This window comes from Oryctolagus cuniculus, chromosome 5 (genome assembly GCF_964237555.1).
Source record: "Oryctolagus cuniculus chromosome 5, mOryCun1.1, whole genome shotgun sequence".
In the NCBI taxonomy this organism is placed as follows: domain Eukaryota; kingdom Metazoa; phylum Chordata; class Mammalia; order Lagomorpha; family Leporidae; genus Oryctolagus; species Oryctolagus cuniculus.
The window spans coordinates 69,924,266-69,942,725 of NC_091436.1; the positions used below are offsets into that span (position 1 = coordinate 69,924,266).

An 18,460-nucleotide genomic window follows, 5' to 3' on the forward strand; every position below is an offset into this window, starting at 1 on the left:
TTTTAATTAAAGATCAAGTGGCCAAGTCAGTAGAGCCCTAAGCATTAATGTACATATGTGGGAATTTACGTGCAAAATTGAGCATACCCACAGGGGTTCATACAAAAACAAGAGCTGAAGTAAACTTAAACAACCACTTAATCCAAGAGACAAAATTGGGGAATAAAAGGGAGTAGGCTGAAACCACCAAACAAAGTAATAGGTCACTGACCAACATGTTTACATTGACTTTGTATACACAACCTGAGCAAGTGTCTTACATATAAATGAAGTGACCCAGCTGTAGAGTACGGGGCTTTGTGTGTTCAGGGTGACCATATGCCAACACACATGTGGGAGAGTGCACACATACACACCCCTGCAAGATTTTCATTTAAAACTGGTAGTGCTTTTAAGCATTCCCTGAAATGTTATTTGTGGGTCTTATCATCAAGCAGATCTTTCAGAACATTGCTTCTAAAAGTCATTTTATTGGGAGCTGGCATTGCCACAGTGATATAAACTAGAAACAATCTAAATATCTAAATTTACATTTCCTGGGGTTTGGTTCTATACAGAATTATAAATCATTACAATGCGTATTTAGATGTGTGTTTATTGACACAGAAAATATTTAAGGCCGGCACTGTGGCTCACTTGGCTAATCCGCCACCTGCAGCGCCGGTACCCTGGGTTCTAGTCCCTGTTGGGGCGCTGGATTCCGTCCCGGTCGCTCCTCTTCCAGGCCAGCTCTCTGCTGTGGCCCAGGAAGGCAGTGGAGGATGGCCCAAGTGCTTGGGCCCTGCACCTGTATGGCAGACCAGGATGAAGCACCTGGCTCCTGGCTTCAGATCAACTCAGCGTGCCGGCCCCTGCGCACCAGCCATGGCGGCCATTTTGGGAGTGAATCAATGGAAAAGGAAGACCTTTCTCTCTGTCTCTCTCTCTCTCACTGTCTAACTCTGCCTGTTAAAAAAAAAAAAGGAAAATATTTAAAATATATTGTTAGTAAAACAAATAAAATATTGAGAAGTGATTAAAAATAAGCACTCTGGAAGCAGCCTGCATGGATTTACAGCCTAGTTTAGCTTTTCTGCTGAGTGGTCTTAGGTAAATCACCTAATTTTTATTACTTCAATTTCCTATCGCAAAAAAAAAATGCTGTTATTGGTATCACTAAGCACCAATTTTATAGGGTTGTTGTGAAGTTTGAAGAGTGAATAAATTAAAATTCCTAGAACAATGGGCTATCTCATTAAGCCTTAGATACTAAACTGTGGTTGTGTCAGTGGATTTACCTATTAATACATACACATAATATGCACACATATAGATGTGTATTTCAAAAACTTATATAATAAGTTATCTCTGAATAACACTATTAATAATAACTACTAATTCCTGGGCTTTTGAAAATAAAATAAATTTTCACATATCTGAGGAATCTTTACAGATAGAAAAGATATCTGGATGATGAAGTAACTTGGGAGTGAAGATTATACAGCTGTAGATTCTTGGGGTTGCTCAAAACTCATCCAAAAAGAACATTTTCAATCATAAAAATATAGATGCAGTAAACTTAACCCATTTCTGTGGATACTGAACCACATTACTTTTATAAAACAATGACCTTGGAAGCTAAACTAAAAAAGACTTGGATTTAGAGAACAAATTCAGATCAGACAGAGGTAATGCCACCTTTGCATCACCACATCATCACCACACCACTTTCCAGAATTTGTTAGTATGTTAATGACCCGTTGGTTGAAACCTTTTCCTAATTTCAGAGGTGCTGAATCAAAATCAAATTTTTGTTTAAATTATAAACTGTGAATTGAATGGACAAAATAGCAACAGCAAAAAGTACATGAAAAGTAATTTTACAACAGTCTTTAAAAATATCTTCCTCTTTCAGCTAAGCAGAGAGTGGGAAGGGTAAATGGTAATTCCCCTGAGAAAGGCTACCTTCATAAGGTTAAAAGGGTTTGCAAGAAATCGGAAGTATGGGTAGAGATTCCCCTGCCAGGAGAGCTCATTACCCTTCCTTAGCTCTAAGGTCTTAGACTAAGCCTTCATTTTGAGAAAACAATGAGACTAATATTTATTTCATTAATTTTCAGCCTATAGATTTGGCTTCTTTGCTCAGAATTTACCAAAGACATATGTAAATGATGCTGATGACCTTCTGAAGTACCACTGCCAAGATGTCTTGCTAGGATGAAGTTATCTGGACATTATTAGCTACTTTAAACTGGTACCTTTCTGTAGTCTCTAGAAAGCCTATACTGCTATACAAATTGCAGTCAAGGTTAACTTACTTGTTTCCAAGAAAGCCAAATAACTTCCTAGGTAAGCAGCACCCACGTGAGAACAACAAAAAGCAGGCTTCCTCTCTCTACCTCTGGTAAGTTAAAGAATGGCAGGTTTCAACAACATTTTCAAACATTCTCATTTGCATAAAGCCATAGATCAGAAGAGTGACTTCTAGTGCTTTACAATTCAAAAATCAACTCTCATTCAGCGTTTCGCTTATCATAACAGATGTTCTGATCATCATTCCCAGGTCTCCATGTACAGTGTACATGTTTGTATAATTACAAGAGAAAAGAGGTTAAAACGTTGTGCCTCATCCAATGCTGTCAAAATGAACTGATACAATGCTTCACACCAGGGAGCAGCAAGAGAGTAAATGCAAGCACTATAAATATACATAAGCCACAACTGAAACTGTTCCCCAGCCCAGCCTTCAGACATGCATTCCTCCCCACAGACATATAAGAACCAACATATATCCTCATCTGCCTCATGCGACCTAGTTGAAGGCAACTTAGAGGCAGAAATGGAATTCCTGCTACACTTGCAGGATGCCATGAATATGAATTTAGCTTTTGTCAGAGGACAAAAAATACCCCATATTCCTAATATGAGTAAAAGAGCCATTTGTTTTCCTTCTCATGTACCTGTTTGTGACACAGAAAACGTGGCACAAAGTACACTTCAGAGAAAACTGAGAGAAAGTTATTTATGGAAAGATTCCCAGAATGAAGATACTGAGAAAAATGGTACAAACGTAAACAAAGCTATTTTTCTTGTAAAACAGGAAAAGGTTTTCTTGAGCTGTTAGATACACTGCTTGCAGCTAAATCTACCTGAGCTTTCTCTGGTATCTGCTGTTTAAATGTTATATATTTTAAGTGCTGGGACAAAGATATGATACCTCGGTATACCATACCATGCTTATGTGAATTTGTGGGAAAAACCAAAAGGCATCAGTTACATTAGTGGTCATGCAAAAAGGAATTTGTAACCTAGGATTCTAGTCTTAGCTCTGCTCCCAAATAACGAAATTTTAGGTAAGGCAGTCTAGTGATGTAGGTCTCAGTGAACTGAAGAAATTGCAGTGCTCAAGTGAAGGGAAGGTTCCTGTAGTTCTTTTTCATCTGCCCCACATAATGCTTAACACATAGGAAATACTCAATGAATAGCCATGAAAATGAATTAGTGAATGATTTAATGGATCAATGAATAAAGGAACCCATGAAACACTTACCAATCTAAACCGTCCATGACATCATGTAGATAATTTTCATGACAAACAAAACCTTTAAATTTCAATCTTGTTTCTGAGGATAATGTGTGTTTTGTGAAATGGGTAACAGTATCTAGGAAGTAATATTACAGCACCACAGCTACATCTCCTGTCAGTCCAGGATGAATCATGTACCTGTCTGGAGGAAACAAACTTAATATAATGACTTAGCTGAATCATCCAGTGAGATCCCAGTAAGACAGGGAAAGTTGGAGAGCTAATCTATGATCATATTTCCACTGGTGATGACTAAATTAACCATTGACCTTGGACTGAGCAGCAGAAATCATAACTGCATTTCTGTCAGCCTTCTGGTTTTCCTGTTAAAGATACAATACTCAGACTCCACTTTTTAGAACAGATTTTCGTAATGGAAATGATACAGTCAGAATATTTCTACCTTATGAAGTAAGTATGGTAAAGAATTAGCATCTAAAAAGTTGTTTTACATGGCTTTTGTTCAAGCATGGAGAAAGAACACTGAATTGAGCCTATCCCAAGATAATCACAGAATGTTTCCAGCTGTACTTACATGATAACTAAACATCTAAATAAAAAGTGAAAAGTGGAGTTGTGATATTTAAACAATCATATTCAGCTTCTAGTAGTTTAAATCATGGGCATTAAGCTTTTTTCCTTTAGATATCTGTTTTACTGTGAGTAGATACTGCGAGGAAAGGAAAAAGAAAAGGAATGGGGGAGTGGAATGCAGAAAGAAATAATGAATCCAAAGCATGCACAGATTCACTGTTGAGTAGGAGGATAGCATAGCTACATTTTCCATATGAGAAATCAGAGTCATTGAGAAAAATCAAGTGACTTGTTTAAGATCACACAGCAGGGAAGAGATATAGTCAAGAGACAAGCTCTGGTCTCCTTATATAAGCATCCAATTTTGTTTCAGTTACAACATTTGCTTTTTGTTGAATAGCAGTGAAAAACATGAATTGATTAAAACTTTAAAATGGTGACAATTTTTCATAGAATTGTACCCAGCCAAAAGTAAGATCACAAAATTTAATTTCTGAGTTTTTCTCATCTCACTGTATTGTTCTGGCTATGTCTCCATATTTCAAGGCCTTCCTTAAATTTCAAGGCTTGAGCTACCTGCTGGTTTGGAAATTTAATACACTCAATTGTACCTAAAAGGGAAGTTATTCAATGTTATGATTATTTTTTGTTTAGTTCCATGTTTCTCTTCTCTTCTTTTTTTTCCCAAAAAAATTTAATTAATGAATACAAACTTCATGCATTTCATAAGTACAATTTTAGGAATACAGCGATTCTTCACACCATACCCACCCTCCCATGCACCCTCCAACTCCTTGTCTTCCTCCCTCTCCCATTCCCAGTCTCATTCTCTATTAAGATCCATTTTTAATTAACTTTATACACAGAAGATCAACTCTATACTAAGTGAAGATTTCAACAATTTGCACACATACACACAAAAAAGTCATTGCATCTCAAAGTTAATTCCACGTTTTTTAGAAACTTAATTTAACTTTAAAGAACCACCCAAGAATGATACATCTTTTGTGAGCACTTAGGCATAACTATAACTTATGAGACATAAGAATATACTCAACTTAATCCATTAAAATAAAGTAAGTCCTTGAGAAGGAGTTTTATTAATAATTAAGGAAGTACCTAAGAAAACAAGCAGTAGAGTTGGACACTTAGGCATAACTAAAGCTCATGAGACATAAGAATATCCTCCATTTAATACACTAAAATGAAATAAATCTTTGAGAACAAGTGTTACTGTTAACTATCATAATACAACCCTTTGAGGACAGAGGTCTTGCATGGGAAGCTAGTGTACAGTGACACTTGTTAGTTTAACAATTAGCACTCTTATGTATGACAACAGTGATCACCCAAGGCTCTTGACATGAGTTTCCTAGGCAATTGAAGCCTTTTGGATCCACAAACTCTGTCAGTATTTAGACAAAGCCATAAGCAAAGTGGAAGTTCTTGCCTCCCTTCAGAGAAAAGTACATCCTTCTTTGAACACCACTTCTTTCCACTGGGGTCACACTCACAGAAATCCTTCATGTAGTACATTTTTTGCCACAGTTTCTTGGTTTTCCATGCCTAAAATGCTCTCATGGGCTTTTCAGCCAGAGCAAAATGCCTTAAGGACTGATTCTGAGGTCAGATTGCTACTTAAAGTGATTGTCATATTCTATAAGTTTACTGTGTGGAAAGCTTCCCAAGTTGGAGCATTCACTCTTTTTAATTCTACCTATTATTATTACCAGATACTTAATCCTACTTATTTGATCACTTTAACACTTAATGCTATCTGTATGATCACTTTAATACTTAATCTTATCCATATGATCACTTTAACATTTAAGTTGGTATTTTTACCACCCAGCTTAAGAGGATTTGGGGCCCCATGGCAAGTTTTTAAACTGTACCCTTAGAAATAAGTCTGTAGGAATGTATTCAGAACTATACAGCTTTATAGTTACAAACCTTCATACACTTCATAATTACAACTTTAGGTCAATATTATTTTTAAATTTTACATACATAATCATAAATCAACTAACATATCTTGGTCAGCAAAGAACAAAATTGTTCATGATCATCAAGTGGGACATTAAAAATTTAAATTATTGTCTTTTAAAACTACAATTATGTGGAGTCAGTTCCATGGCACAGTAGGTTAATCCTCTGCCTGTGACGCCAGCATCCTGTATGGGTGCCAGTTCTAGTCCCGGCTGCCCCTCTTCCAATCCAGCTCTCTGCTATGGCCTGGGAAAGCAGTGGAAGATGGTCCAAGTGCTAGGGCCCCTGCACCCTCATGGGAGACCAGGAAGATGCACTTGACTCCTGGCTTCAGAGCAGCGCAGCTCCAGCCATTGCAGCCATCTGAGAAGTGAACCAATGGAAGCAAGACTTTCTCTCTGTCTCTCCCTCTCAATGTCTGTAACTCTACCTCTCAAATAAATAAATAAAATCTTTTTAAAAAACTGCAATTATGTGGATAATTAACCAATATTCTTGTCTTCTAAATGCCCTTCAAGTAGCATAGTTTCTCCTCTGCTCTTAACTTCCCTCTGGCAATGGATTAAAATGAATAAAATACGTGTCTAAAAATTTGGAAAATGTCTAATCTTCTTAAATGCAACATTTACTTCTGCTAACACTCAACAGGACTAATGCTGTTGCCATTTACAAATATTGCCATTTATCACTTAATTACACATGGTCTTGCCTTATTCTTTATGTATTTCTTAGCTGTATATATATCAAACTAGAATTCAAATAAAAGTCTGATATCCCAGAAAGTCAAATTGAATATGTCTAAATTGTTTAAGTTGATTTATTTTTAGCTATCAATATCATCCATTGAATATAACCAAATTCAGGCAGTTATTTTCTTATTACAATTATATATGACATTAAGTTCTAACTTAAAATATATTAATTTTATGAACAGAGATTTTATTTTATTTTTAGTTCTTTTTTTTAATTTATTTTAAAAACAGAAAGGCAGATAGAAAGCAATATTCTTCCATCTGCTAGTATATTCTCCAAATGCCAGCAACAGCCATTCCTGAATTATGAGCCTTGTATTCAATCCAGATAACCCATGTGGCTTCTGGGAGCCCAGATACTTGAGCCAACATCTGCTGCTTTCAAGACTGTACATTAATAGGACCTGGAATAGGAGTAGAACTGAGACTTGAACACAGGCACTCTGATATGGGATGTGGGTATCTTAAGCAGCAGTTAACTGTTTTGCTAAATGCCTGTCTTGAACAGGGTGGCTGTAAGCAGCTTTCAAATGGTGTCAATCTTTTTTTTCCTTTTCAATTTTTATTTAATAAATATAAATTTCCAAAGTACAACTTTTGAATTATAGCAGCTTTCCCCCCCCATAACCTCCCTCCCACCCACAACCATCCCATCTCCTACTCCCTCTCTCATCCCATTCTTCGTCATGATTCAGACTGCACCAAAAAAGACACACAAAGTATATAGAGTAATGTTTTAAAAATAGTTTTACCATTAATTTTCATAGTGCAACACATTAAGGGCAGAGGTCCTACATGGGGAGCAGGTGCACAGTGACTCCCATTGATGATTTAACAATTGATACTCTTGTTTATGGCATCAGTAATCACCCAAGGCTCTTGTCATGAGCTGCCAAGGCTATGGAAGCCTCTTGAGTTCACCAACTCTGATCTTGTTTAGAAAAGGCCATATTCAAAGTGGAAGCTCTCTCCTCTCTTCAGAGAAAGGTACTGCCTTCTTTGATGGCCCATTCTTCCCACTGGGATCTCACTCACAGAAAACTTTCATTTAGGTCATTTTTTTTTTTTTTTTTGCCACAGTTTCTTGGCTTTCCATGCCTACAAAACTCTCATAGGCTTTTTAGCCAGATCCGAATGCCTTAAGGGCTGATTCTGAGGCCAGAGTGCTGTTTAGGACATCTGCCATTCTATGAGTCTGCTGTGTATCCTGCTTCCCATGTAGGGTCATTCTCTCCTTTTTAATTATATCAATTATTTGCAGACACTGGTCTTATTTATGTAATCCCTTTGACACTTAATCCTATCTTTTTGATCAATTATGAACTTAAACTGATCACTTTAACAAGTAAGATGGCATTGGTACCTGCCACCTTGATGAGATTGAATTGGCATGTTTCTAGCTCTACCATTAGGGGTAAGTCCGAGTGAGCATGTGCCGAACTGTACATCTCCTCCCTCTTTTATTCCCACTCATATTTAACAGGGATCACTTTTCAGTTAAATTTAAATGACTAAGAATAATTATGTGTTAATTACAGAGTTCAACCAATAGTAATAAGAACAAAAAAAGGAATAAAATAGTAAGTTATTCCTCGACAGAAGGACAAGGGCTGATCAAGTCATTGTTTCTCATTGTGCCCGTTTCACTTCAACAGGTTTCAAATGGTGTTAATCTTTAACAAGGAATTCATTCTGCTTCTTAATTTTGTTGAAATAATTTATAACCAGCATTTTCTCCTCCTGATAAAAATAAATCTTTGAAAGAATTTCAATTTTAGTTTAGTATGTTGCTACTGTCACTACATATTTGCAAAACAGACAGTTTTTGTTTATGTAAGCATTATAGAAGCAATTACTATACTTTAAATTTACATTTTATATAGCATAGTAATCTCTCGTAACTAAAATCCACTCTGAATAGAAACTACTATTATAAAACTTAAAAAAAATGCACGCACACAATTCTTTTTTCTTATTCTTGCCAATTATAAAAGTAATTATGAACAAGATTGCTGGTCAGATGTGTGAAATTTCTGGTTGTTAAAGCCCCAGCTCATAGCCTGTGCTTTAATGAAATATGTCATAGAATGCATAGTTCTCTAATATCATTTAACCTATAAATTGTGCTTCTGACCCTTTCATCACTCAAACAGAGAATACAAAGAATAGAATTCATTATAAATTCATGGAGCTTCTAAAACATGAAGAGATACTGGTAATAATTCATTCATGAGTTATTTCAGTTTATGAAGAAAGGGCTTGCCAAAAGAGAGTAAGAGCAAAAGCACATTAAATCATAAAATTACACTCAGACTTTACTGAGCATGGTCTTTAAGTTTCTCTATAAAAGTTTCCATTCTAGTCTTACTCTCCCTCTGAAATAAACAACCCTCTTTCTCATTGTGAACTTAAGTGTCCCAGTGAAAAGCCCTGCTTGCCAAAATTGTGGTTATACTGTTCTCTTTCCTGAAATGAACTTCAACTCCTTGTTTGAACCACCAGCTTGTACTTCTAACCTTTTCCTTTAGACTTCTAACAAAAATACTCAACTCCTTCTTAGGTATCTGTGAACAAGCCAGCTAACTCAAGTATTCTATCTACTTTGGCTTGATATGAAGACATTAGAATTTATAAATCTACTGTATTCAAGTGACACTCTTGGTGTACAAGATGATTTCATGTACCTGATGATGCATTTCAAATCCTTTATTTTCAGTTATGATAACGTCGTTAAGTTCTAAAATCATGTCTCAGTGATTTAACTTACGTCAGCCCAATGGAAGTAAATACGTTGAAATTACTATATTAATATAATAATTTGGACACCTATTATGCATACTAAGATCACAGTAGAGTTTATTTATGTGGAAATGAGTTGAATATTTCTGTGAGAGCCTACTCTCAGAAATGAAAAGACAATATAGGAAATACAAAGATGGCAATCTTTTCTTGAAAGGCAATTTTCTTTGATTAGCCCTATGATCAATCTGTTACAAATGACTCAATTAAAATAAAGGATCAATCCATATTATATTGAGCACTCACCTAGTAGAGAAGTGTAAAAGTAGAACTGTTTCTATACTGATTGCAAGAAAACACTACTGGCTTTCAATTTTATTCCAGAGTCATGCAACAGAACAAGAAAGAGTATATTTACAATAGTGTTCCTAGTTACTTGACCCCTAGTCCTGCCCTTGAGATATAAGCCCTTCTACATGTCATCCACCAGAAAGCTCAATGCTTTCATTGTTAAAATGTAGGAACACTTATCTGTCTGGGATAGGGGAATTCACGAGAAGTAACCACACTCAGAAGTGACCGGGTAAGATGCCAGTCCTGCCCCTGACAAAGAATCCTCAAAGATGTTGGGAAGGATAGAGTAGCCACTGTGGTATCTTAGTTATAATTCAACACTGTCTTATTAATAGTTCTGTAATGAGTCTTATACTTCTCTCTTAAGGAGAGAGAAATTTCTTGCTATGAACTGTTAGTAAAGGTGAAGCCAGTGAAATAGGGCATACCAATGAATCATACTCTAAGGGCTATATGTTTATTATGTATTAAAACTGAGGATAATATACATTAATTGATTCAACAAATAAGTATGCTGAATCTACTTTATGCCAGAGAATAAAACAGTGAACAAAACAGACAAAACATTCCTATATTTATGAGGTTTATATCAAAGTACTTCAAAAACTTTTAATCCATATATATTTCCCAAAAAGTTCATGGAAAATGTTTTAATAAAAAAGTCCTTGAATTTCATATTTTTTGCATTAAGATAGAGTTTTTTAAAAATTCCATTTTTCTGAGCTTTTTGAAGTATGCTCATATTCTATAAGGCTACATTGTGTTTCAGTGTTAACTACTAATGACCTTAAGTAGTGTTGATCCTAAACTTCTCATATATATATATATATATATATATGTGTGTGTGTGTATGTATATATATATATCTCAACACAAATGTTCATAGAGACTTGTGCAAATTGATACAGACTTTTAAAAAAAGATTTATTTATTTATTTGAAAGGCAGAGTTAGAGAGAGAGAGGAAGAGACAAAGAGATCTTCCATCCACTGGTTCACTCCCCAAATGTCTGCAACAGTCAGGCCTGGGTCAGACCAAGACCAGTAGCCAGAAGCTTTATCCGGGTCTCTCATGTGGATACAGGGACCCAAATAATTGGGCCATCTACCCTACTTTACCAGGCACAATACCAAGGAGGTGAAGTGAATTGAAGCAGCCAGGAATCCAATCGGTACCTAAATGGGATACTGGCACCACAGGTAGTGGCTTAACCTGCTGCACAACAGTGGCCCCATGAAGAAATTTTTTGAGTGGTCTATATATACTATTTTAGGAATCAAGTACATCTTTTAAAGATTTATTTATTTATTTGAAAAGCAGGGTTATAGAGAGGCAGAGGCAGAGGCAGAGGCAGAGAGAGAGAGAGAGGTCTTTTATCTGTTGGTTTACTTCTCAGTTGACTACAACAGACAAAGCTGCACCAATCTGAAACCAGAACCCAGGAGCCTCCTCCAGATCTCTCACATGGGTGCAGGGGCCCATGACCTTGGGTTCTTCTACTGCCTTGCCAGGCCATAGCAGAGAGCTGGATTGTAAGTGGAGCATCAGGGACTCGAACCAGCAACCACATGGGATGCTGGCACTGCAGGCAGAGGCTTAACCCGCTACGCCACAGTGTTGGCCCTCAAGTGCATTTTTATTAAATAAAAATTCATCAGAGATTCAGAAAAGCCTTAATTTTTGTTCCAATTTTCCCATGCAATTAAAAAATTTACTTCATTTAAGGACTTTTGTGATTACTTTTATGGGACTGTGCAGAAAATGAATCAGAAGCTCCTAATTATCTCCTCTTAATCAAAAATATCATCAAATCTACCTCCGAAAGAGACTCAAAATCTCACTCAGACCTAAAAAAAATGTATTTGCTCTTCATTTTGACTGTCTCCTGGCCCTCCTCAATTTTTCCTGTTATCTATTTTAATGGAGTGCCAATAGGAAGCATTCAGGGTGCTTGTGACCTCATAGAATAATATCACTTAGACGACCTAACAGTGCTAGACTGGGTGCAGTTCTTGGCTCCAGGCATCTACAGGATTTGGGGAGTCAACCAGTGATTGGAAGATTTCTCTCTGTTTCTCTGTCTCCCTCTCTGCCTTTCAAATAATAGGAAAAATTACATAAAAAGTAATGAGTTAATAAATTAGGAAAATTACTTATGATTTGTGGCTTAGCAGAAATTGTGAATTTACTTAACATTGTTTAATATCCAAAACTTTATTAATTTACTCTTGCATATAGGTTTTTTTTCCCCAGAGATTTTGTTCATAGGAGGAAAGTATATCCAGATATACATACATCTTTCATTGGGGGCATACTAATTTTACAGAAATATTTGTCGCACTATCTAAAAGTTCTGTAAAATTTTCCAACAGTGTGAGGAAAAAAGGTCCTCCAGATGTGATATTACACCTATAGTAACATATGAAGTTGTCATCTGTTCAAAAACTAAACCTTGCTCATTCAGAACTGAAAAGTGAAAAAGTCAACTTTTATATTACTTGGAGTCGCCAACGCCGCGGCTCACTAGGCTAATCCTCCGGCTGCGGCGCTGGCACCCCAGGTTCTAGTCCAGGTTGGGGCGCTGGATTCTGTCCCAGTTGCTCCTCTTCCAGTCCAGCTCTCCGCTGTGGCCCTGGGAGTGCAGTGGAGGAAGCACCTGGATCCTGGCTTCGGATCGGCGCAGCGTGCTGGCCGTAACAGCCACTTTGGGAGTGAACCAACAGAAAAAGGAAGACCTTTCTCTCTGTCTCTCCCTCAATGTCTAACTCTGCCTGTCAAAAATACATAAATAAATAAATAAAAGAAAATATTACTTCGAGTCATCTTTTGGCAGCATAATCTATAACACCTAATTTTATAAGATTGTAGTGCCTCAAATATGAGCTCCCATTCATCCTGGTAAAATTTGTTGACTGCTTTTCTACTGTAGGATCTGTAAGCATACAAATAAACTCTGCAGCCTGAAGATTACAGTATTGTGAGAGGGGAGTGATAATATTAGCAATAGGATTTTAGTTTTCACATCTAAAAATGGAGATAAAAATTCCAGTCCTGCCTTGCTCACAGTGTGTTAAAAGGAAACAGATGAGTAATGAAAGAACTGTGTACAAATATTTACATAAATCCTAATTATCACTACAGTTATTGCACAATAGTAAGTTAGCAAAAACCAATGTGTGTGAAAAAAGCAGTGAGACCTGGGAGATACACAAGGGAAAACTGACTTACAGCAGAGATTTGGAGAAGTATTTATGAAGGAGGTAGCTTCTTTCTCATCATGCTCTTTTTCAACTAATATATAAGCGTTAAATATTACTACTAGTGGTCTACTTGCCCCCATTCTCTTCCTAATTGAGTCAATCACAGCACCACCAGAGCTGGTTTTTACTATAGCTTTCGCAATTCTCAAGGCAAACACCTTCAAACATTCCTAAGGTCTTAGGAGCAGAAGTCTATTCCCTATTTAGAAGCATTTCAGCCTTTATCTCTAACCACTCAGTTTCCTAAACTTTCCATTCCAATGAAACTCCTTTGCAACAATTGCTTCTATCATTAATTTGGTAATTTATTTTTATTTGTTCCAGCGAAGACTTAATATGGCTCATTTGGTAATTAATCTTGTAATGTAATTCCTTGTAGCATCTGTTCTGCTATTGTGTCAAACTGTTACTTATATTTCCTTTTCTTTTATAGTTTCCTTTCTTTTTTTATGGTTTCTCAGTCAGATTCAATGTTTAATAAAAATTGACATTATATTTTCATCTTTTACTTCTCCCAATGCCTGCACCCCCAGGGTCATACAAATAATTTTGCTTTAATTCAGTCTTACAAAGTTATGCTGAACAGTTCTGCAAAGCAGAGTCTTCTGTGCTGAAGAGAAATAATAAACATATTTCCTATCTATTTCTATGCGGCTGGCATTGTGGGGGAGTGGGCTAAGCCTCCACCTGCAGTGCCGACATCCCATTTGGACACAGGTTCATGCCCCAGCTGCTCCTCTTCTCATCCAGCTCTCTGCTTATGGCCTGGGAAAGCAGTGGAGGATGTCTCAGGTGCTTGGGACTCTGAACCCATGTGGGAGACCTGGAAGAAGCTCGTGGCTCCTGGCTTTGCATCAGCCCAGCTCCAGCCATTGCAGCTATTTGGGGAGTGAACCAGCGGATGGAAGACCTTTCTCTCTGTTGCTCCCTCTCTGTATGTGACTCTGCCTCTCAAGCAAACCAATAAAATCTTAAGAAAAATTAAAAATAAAAGTTAGAAATAGAACTTCCATATTCAGCAATCCTACTACTGGGTATATATTCAAAAGACATGAACTCTCTATCACAGAGATACTTGCTCCACCCTGTTTATAGCAGCACTGTTCACAATAGCAAAAATATGGAATCAACCAGGGTGTTCATCATCAGATGAAAGGATAAAGATATTGTGGAACATATATACAACAGAATACTATTCAGCCATAAAAAGACTGAAATCCTGCCATTTGCAGCAATATGGGACGAAACCAGAAGACATAATGTTGATTGAAACATGCCAGACACAGGAAGACAAATACCACATGTTCTCCCTTTTATGTGGAAGTCAAAATTCAAAAAAGAAAACTTAATCTGAACACAGATGTATAGGAGGGATAAAAGGAATTTAGATTTAAAAAAATTGGGAAAGCTTGGTATGGTTCGTTAAATGAGATGAACATACGAATATGTTAATAGTAGCAGAAGCAGGGTAAGGGGTTATATGACAATTCTGTACCTCACAATTTTTGTTTTGTAAATTTAAAACTATTCTGAAATAGAATGTTGAAAAGCATTTAAAAATAGTTTCGATCTCTATAAGTCGTACTTAGCTCATTTTGTCAGTTTTATTCTTTCATTATCTTTTCTTAAAGCTCCATTTCCCTTGATATCTCTTCACTTCTTAAAAGATTTTTTGTTTATTTGAAAGTCTGAGTTACAAAGAGAGGAGAGACAGACAGAGAGAGAGTGAAAGAGAGAGAGAGACAGACAGAGAGAGAGAAAGGGAGAGAGAGAGAGAGAGAGAGAGATCCATCTGCTGACTTCCCAGATGGCAGCGACAGCCAGGGCTGGGCCAGTTGGAAGCCAGGTGTCTGGAGCTTCTTCCTGATCTCCCACATGGGTCGAGGGGCCCAAGCACTTGGGTCATCCTCTGCTACTCTCCCAGACACATTATCAGGGAGTTGGATCAGAAGTGGAGCTGCAGGGTTCTGAAATGGCACCCATACAGGATGTCAGCTGCAGGTGGAAGCTTAACCTGCTATACTACAACTTCAGCCAAGATATCTATTCATTTTTAAAATGCTAATCCATTCAACAGATTCTAGATTTATCCTCAACACTGAATAAAATAGGCCAAAAGATTATACCCACCATTGAATTAATGTTCATATTTTATGGTCTTTTTCAGATTTGTCCTATTACATCAAGTTCTTGGGAATGGTTTCTGTCTCTTCTATTTGTTGTGATTCTTTTTTTTTAATTTTTAATTTAGTAAATATAAATTTTCAAAGTACAGGTAATGGATTACAATGGCTCCCCCCCTCCATAATTTCCCTCCCACTCACATCCCTCCCATCTCCCGCTCCCTGTCCCATTCCATTCACATCAAGATTCCTTTTCAATTATCTTTATATACCAAAGATCAATTCAGTATATATTAAGTAAAGATTTCAACTGTTTGCACCCACACAGAAACACAAAGTGTAAAATACTGTTTCAGTACTAGTTATAGCATTACTTCACATTGGACAACACACTAAGGACAGATCCCATATGAGAAGTAAGTACACAGTGACTCCTGTTGTTGACTTAACACTTTGACACTCCTGTTTATGGCATCAGTAATCTCCCTAGGCTCTAGTCCTGAGTTGCCAAGGCTATGGAAGCCTTTTGAGTTTGCTGACTTCGATCTTATTCCAACAGGGTCATAAGTCAAAGTGGAAGTTCTCTCCTCCCTTCAGAGAAAGGTACCACCTTCTTTGATGGCCCCGTTCTTTCCACTGGGATCTCACTCGCAGAGATCTTCCATTTAGGTCTTCTTTCTTTCTTTCTTTTTTTTTTCCAGGGTGTCTTGGCTTTCCATGCCTAACATACTCTCATGGGCTCTTCAGCCAGATCTGAATGCCTTAAGGGCTGATTCTGAGGCCAGAGTGCTATTTAGGACATCTGCCATTCTATGAGTCTGCTGTGTATCCCACTTCCCATGATGGATCGTTCTCTCTCTTTTTGATTCTATCAGCTAGTATTAGCAGACACTAGTCTTGTTTGTGTGATCCCTTTGACTCTTAGACCTATTAGTGTGATCAACTGTGAACTGAAATTGATCACTTGGACTAGTGAGATGGCATTGGTACATGCCCCCTAATGGGATTGTATTGGGATCCCCTGGCATGATTCTAACTCCACCATTTGGGGCAAGTCCGATTGAGCATGTCCCAAATTGTACATCTCCTCCCTCTCTTATTCCCTCTCTTATATTTAACAGGGATCACTTTTCAGTTAAAATTTAAACACCTAAGAATAATTGTGTGTTAATCACAGAGTTCAACCAATAGTACTAGAACAAAACAAAGAAAATACTAAAATGGATCTGGACTCATCTTGAGTGGGTGTTTTTCCCTGTGGAGCTCTGTTCAGGTGGGTTGAAAGTATTCCTTTAGAGTAGTTTTGCATTTGTGTTTGATGTTTTTCAGATCAAGATCAATGTTTTTGTTATAATTACTATTCACAGATCCATGAAACATGAAGAAAGTAAAATTTGTATGTAATAAGTTGAATGGAAACAAGCTTTGGAATTGATTTCTTGAGCTTCTTTTTCTTTCTTTTTTTTTTTTCAATTCGTATCCCTGACCACAAACCTTCTTCTTTCTGTTATCTGACAGGTAGAATTTAGTCCCTGTTACATGAAAGATTGACCTCCTCCAGATTTTGACTTTATGCAGGCATCTCTGTTTCAGATTAATGTTGCTACTCCTGAGTGAGAATGAAAGCCCAAGTGCCTAGCTCAGGACTAATCTCCCAAATTCCAACCTTAAAATTCAATCTTGTTTGATTATAGTAACTTGCTTGCATATTACTTTGGCTTTAAGCTCTTTCGTTTTTCCTCTCTTCCTATATTTTACATTTTTATAACACTAATTTAGAAATAAACTTTCCATCATGTTTGAATATTATCCACCATTTTTTTTGTTTCCAAGATGCAAAATTTTTGTTACTTTGCTCCACCATGGGACAGGATCTGGCCACTTATATTCTCTGCCTGGAGCACCATATTCACTAGGCTATCAACATCAAGCACTATCTGCCTGCATTCTTAATGAAAGTGGATCCAATCCTATGGATATGCTCTAGCAGATTTACCTTATTTTTTTATTTGTATTGTATCCCTTTAGGCTATCAATTGCTTGAGATTAGGATTTGTTACTTATTCATCATTAAATGGTAGCAAAGACCTTGTAACATTGCAAACACTGTTGAATGACTGAATAATTGAATAAATATACTGTGGGGAGCAACTCGGACTAGACTAAGTTACTGGAATTAAGACTTATTCTATGCATCTGCTCCCACAATATGGCGCTGGGAGAGGAGTAAACAGCTTCTACACAGCTGCCTCTCACCAACTTGACAAGCTGCAGGAGGCTGCTCCTGATTGGAGGAGAGCAGCGTACTAGGCATGTGGGTAGCAGAGTTGGGATTGGTGGAAGAGGACTATAAAGGAGGAGAGAGACAACATGTACCAGGAACATCTATCTGAAGGAACACCTGAGCAGCTCCCGAGAGAGCCGGCCGGCGGTGTGCCGCTCCCCCGCGGAAGTGGGGAAAGTGGCAGGGGGAACCGCCCTTCCACGGAGGTGGAAGGGACGGTAGCCAACCCGGGAAGAACCAGCAGCAAACCCGGGGAGGGCCGAGCAGACGAAAGAACAATGCAGGGTCCTGTGTTGTTCCTCCACGAAGAGGGGGAGCGACATAATGGTGCCGTGACTCGGATAGGAAACCTAGGAGGGAAGAAGTGGGAAGAAGTGGGAAAATACCGGAGAGAGAGACTAGGGAAGAGCCTAGGGAAAAGCCGGACGGAAGAAGTGCCAGAAGAAGTTAGGATTGAAAGCGAAAGTGAAAGCTGGAGGAAACATAGACTCGGATGTGGACTATGGCGGGGAAGCTAGGAGATTAAAAGCGAAAGTGAAACCTAGAAGAAACTTAGACTCGGATACGGACTGTGGGGAGAAGCCAGGAGAAATGAGAGGGGAATATTGTTGGAAGAAAACTTAGGGAAACATACCAGGTAGAGAAAAATGTTAGGGAGGATGAAGCCGCGGGGGCAGGCTGAGGTGGAGACGTAAGCCAGGTTGGAATTCTTCAAGTCAGCCTGGGGAGCAAAAGGCGAAAAGCTAAACCAGAGGCGGAGACGCGTAAGCCAGGTTGGAATCCGTCAGATTAACCCAGGGAGCAAAAGACGGGAAGTCAAACCTAAAGGCGCAGACGTGAGCTAGGTTGAATTCGCCAGG

At 37.8% G+C, this 18,460-nt stretch overlaps 1 protein-coding gene across 5 annotated transcripts in view; it reads right to left on the minus strand.

The window, feature by feature from the left end:
- GRIK2 (glutamate ionotropic receptor kainate type subunit 2) overlaps nt 1-18,460 on the minus strand; it is a 733,451-nt gene that overhangs the window by 494,816 nt on the left and 220,175 nt on the right. The gene's annotated exons all lie outside the window — the stretch shown is intronic.